The sequence below is a fragment of the Penaeus vannamei genome, chromosome 29, assembly GCF_042767895.1.
Source record: "Penaeus vannamei isolate JL-2024 chromosome 29, ASM4276789v1, whole genome shotgun sequence".
Taxonomy (NCBI): Eukaryota; Metazoa; Arthropoda; class Malacostraca; order Decapoda; family Penaeidae; genus Penaeus; species Penaeus vannamei.
This window is the reverse complement of record NC_091577.1, coordinates 8280110-8285109: the sequence shown is the minus strand read 5'-3', so window position 1 is coordinate 8285109 and position 5000 is coordinate 8280110.

The following is a 5000-nucleotide window of genomic DNA, read 5'->3' as shown; positions in this document are numbered from 1 at the left end:
CCAAATAGTGTGAAATAATGTTCCACAAAGGCATCAGCTATTGTCTGGGCACTCTTATTTGGAAGAGGAATAAGTTGCAAATACCTGCTCATGTGGTCTATTATGGAGAGAAGATAGCGGTTTCCATTATATGAGCTGTGGAGATCCATCAGATCTGCACTAATTCTATCCAAAGGAGAAGTGACAACAGGTATTTGTGAAAGCGGAACATTTAGCTTTACACTTCCTCTTCTCTTTTGACATGGAAGACAGACGTTGACATATTGCTTTGTAGCTGAAAGCATGTTCTGGAAATAGTAATGCTCTTTTAGTTTGTGGTATGTCCTGAAAATACCAGGGTGGGCTGCTATAGTGGAATCATGAGATATTCTTATAGCTTCCTTCTGAAGTGTCTTAGGTATAACCAACCTATGAATAATCTTGTCAGAACATACCTTTAGATGATATAACACACCATCTTTAAGTTCAAACTCATCTAAGAATATTGGGAGACGTTTTTGTGGCAGTGCAGAACCTTCCAGAAATTTTATAACTTCATGCCACACGGGGTCTTTAAGTTGTGCCTCTCGAAGACCAGTTGGTTCAGCTATGGCAAGGTCAATAGATGCAATGTCACGGCTTAGAAGATCAGGTACGTGGTGAATAGATCCCTTTCTGTAAACAATGCGGTAGGAGTATTCCATCAGCTCATGGGACCAACGAGACATACGTGGAGACTTGGTCCTTCGGGTGAAAATATAAGTTAATGGCCTGTGATCCGTTATAATGGTAAAGGATTTATCATACAAATAAGCATCAAAGTGTCTCACAGATTCTATTATGGCAAGAGCTTCTAAGTCAGTAACGCTGTAACGAATTTCTGATCCCCTCAACTTACGTGAGTAATAAGCAACAGCACAGGGGTTACCTTCAGAATTAACTTGCATGTGGCAAGAACCTATACCCACTCTTGAAGCATCTGTGTGGACTTCGAAAAGAGCAGAGAAATCAGGTCTTCGCAATACTGGTGCCGTAGTTAAAAGATGTTGAAGCTGACGAAAAGATGTATCATGTTCTGCATTCCATTTAAATGGCTGGCCTTTTCTGGTGAGAGAGCTTAATGGAGCTGCAATGGTAGCAAAGTTTGGAATGTGGCGCCGAAAGAAGCCAACGCATCCCAAAAATCTACGAACTCCAGTTACGTCTGTGGGTGGAGGAAGTTCATTAATAGACCGAACCTTATCTGGGTCAGGAGATATACCATTTGTAGAAATTTTGAACCCCAGAAACTTAAAATCTTTAACTGCAAAACTGCACTTATCCAAGTTCAATTTTAGGCCTGCTTTGTTCATTAATGAAAGAGTTTCGTTTAGATGATGGCAATGTTGTTCAAAGTCTTTAGAGAAAATTATTACATCATCTAAATATGCTAGAGTATGTCTTCCTAGCACAGGAGATAAGACCATATTTATAATTCTTTGGAAGGTAGCAGGGGCAGTCTTCAAGCCAAATGGCATTCGTCTGAACTGCCATAATCTGGACCCATCTGAAAAGGCCGTTTATTCACGGTCTTCTGGGACAACTGTTATACTCCAGTAAGCAGCTCTTGCATCTAGAATACTAAAATAAGTATTGTCACGGAGATCATCCAGAATTTCATCAATTCTTGGTAATGGATATGAATCACTTACAGTTTTAGCATTCAGATTACGATAATCTACACAAAAACGCAGATTACCGTCTCGTTTCCTTACTAGAACGACTGGCGAGGACCAAGGAGAACATGATGGCTCTATGACTTGGGCATCCAACATTTCTTGGCAGGTCTTCTTTATTACCTCCTTTGCAGAGTGTGGTAATCTCCACTGCCTGGTGCAGATTGGCGTACTATCTGCTGTGATGATTCTGTGAACTGCACCTGGAATGGTTCCAATTGCCGACTTTTCACCAGAAAACAAACTCTTATATTTAAGCAAGATTTCTTTCAAGTTCTTACGTGATTTAGGAGGCAAATGTTTAAGTTTTCTTTCTTCAATAGAAAAATCTGTGGGGTCTGAAGCAGAAATGGTCGAAACTGAAAGTTCTGAAACTGGCTCAACTTCAGCCAAGCGTGTGCCCGTGCGCAATTTCAGAGCATGAGCAGAGTCATTAACTATCCATATATCAACTTTCCCATCTTTATTCTTGACTATGCTTCTAGGAATCAGTATGGAGGTCATCAAACCAGAAATGAAAACGTCACTTACATTTTTCAAGAGAGAAGAGTTTGATACGGAAGCTTGAATAAAACGTCCTGAATGAGGAGGGCATACTGTAGTCCTGTGCACATGGGCATAAGATGGAGATTGGCGGTGTTCAAACAGCTTCTGAAGAGATATAGTAGAAACAGGTTTGGACGAGTTGACACTCTGGATACGGCATGAGACATTATCAGTATATTTCAAAGGTAACCTGATATCCTGCAGTATTAGATAAGATCTGCATGGTGAACGTTTATGTACCATTTTGAAGTCAAATCTTCTCAGGAAGTCCATACCCAAGAGCACGTCACCGGGAAACTTTAGATAATCTGTTACCACAAATCTGTGTTTGCAACTCATACCTGCAATCTCAATTTTAATGTCAACTTCTCCTGTTTGCAATGTTGATCCAGAGACGTCTGTTAAGGATTTCACACAGGGGCGTATTCTGCTTGAAAAGTTTTCCAGAGAAGTCCTTTTTACCAAAGAAACTGAAGAACCCGTGTCGAGAAAGGCTTCTTTCCTAGACCGATCACAAAATAGCTGAATAAGTGGTCGTCCTGTAGGTGTATCAGAAATAGGATTAATATATTTAGAATTAAATGGCAAACAATTAGGTATATGGCATCTTTCAGAAAAACTTTCAGAAACCGAGTCATTAACTGGACCCATTGTAACTGCAGACTTATGCATGTTAGTGGCATCCCGAGGAAAGGCCTGCGGCGTCCACCGATGGGGAGGTCGATGAAGCCTGGCTTGCTGAAAAGGGACACGATCGACGTTGATGCCCGGGGTTACCGCAAGACCAGCACACGTTACCGGGAGGTTTAGCTCTACAGGAAGCTGTGGAGTGACCTTTGCATTTATGGAAGGCGCAGTAAATTTCATCTTTGTCATTGGTAACTGCAACTTGCGAACGAGAATTCTGTTTACGTGCAGATCTACAATTCCAAATTTTAGCCGCTGTATCAACCAATTCGTCAACAGGAGCATCCGACCTTATCATCACCATTTCACGTAACCCAAGAGGAAGCGTTACCCACGGCTACTGGATAATCTCAAACCTTGATAGACGTAACCTTGAATTTCAATATACAAATCTTGAGGAGATTGATGAGGAGCCAATATAATTTCATTCAAGAAACGGAAAAAGTCTACAGAAGTGCTTGTACCACGGAATTTCTTTCTTACTAGATTTTTGAAATCTTGCCAAGTAACTACATTTTCAAAGAGAGGAGAATTAATCACCAGCTCTGCAGCTCCCTTGAAATGTAACCTAGCTGCGTTTATTAATGTTGCATCATCTTTTACTCTCGTAATTAGCTCTATTTGTCTAAGCCAGTACTCAACTTCCATGTTTCTCTTAAGGGGATTTGATGCAGGAGTACGAGCTTCAAAGTAAGGTACTGAACTTTTCTCGAGTACAACATTAGGCAAAGGTGATGGGAGGGGTGTTGAACTTGCAAATTCTTTATGCGCGTTCGCAATTTCTAAACAAGCACTGAGATTTTCGTTCTCCTTTTGTAAATCACTTAACTTTTTCTCAAGTTCTTTACACTTATTCATCACTTCTTCATATTTATCATCACTCATGTCTAATGACTTATAATTCCTATTGCGAGTTTTTCTACCCATGATAAATGTCGAGCGAACAATCTAAGTAAGAACAAGACAAATTTTCAACACCAAAAGAATTATCGAAAGTTAACACAGCAACATGCAACAATGCAAAAATGCAAACCCAAGAATATCAATGCAATGTGACGAGAGAGAGAACAGCGAGCACAAAAGGAAGAGACTAATAACACTTGACTTGTACATTGATCAGAATATAAGAAAAATCAAACAAAGTAAAAGTTATCAGCATTAAAGTTAATATAATTGCAAGAAAATACGCTATAAAGCACGTTAGCCAAGGCTATTTCAGCTTATAAGCTATTCAAGAAAACTAATAAGAATTAGAATGTATTAAATGAATTAAATAAAGTACAAACCATACTAAGAGCCAAAATAAAGCAAAGCGCTTGTAACCTTATTCCACCGCTGCCACCAGTTTGTAGTATATCAGAAAGCAAGGTGGTAGGCGTGGCAAAGTTCATTCATTTATAAAAGATTATTATTTCTTATTTAATAGTAGAAGTTAATTATTTATCTTTTTCATATAAGAAGGATTCCCAGGAGGCTCCAGGTTACAAGAATTTATCTTGTATGGTAGTAAAAAGAAAAAAATAGATATTAAATCAAGATACGTATATTTAGAAGGAACTCTTCTCAAATCAAAAATGAATATATTACGATTTCCCCACACGCTTACTAATTGTCGTAGGACGACAGGACTCGGACAACAGTGGAAGCAGTAGTTGCCTTGCCTCGCTCCCTCTCTCTCTGCCTTGTCTTGGCGGAACGAGGGGTATATATACGGGTAATTCCCGCCACTTCCAAGACGGCGCGGACTTGTTTGCCTACTCGTTTGCATACTTGAATTGGCGGACTGCGTCTTGAGTACTGTTACGGCGCTTTTTGCTTGTTCTTGTTCACTACAAGTGGTTGCTTTCTTATACTGTCATGCCATCAACAACTGCAACAGAGATGAAAAATCAGGTATTAGCGCAAACATTGTTATCATAGCAATGTCATAAGCAATCTCCTAAGATCACTTTGGTCGGAGTAAAAGTTAAAAAGGAGGCATTACTTTTGGAACGACCCTCTTTTATATACATACACAGACACACACACACACACACACACACACACACACACACACACACACACACACACACA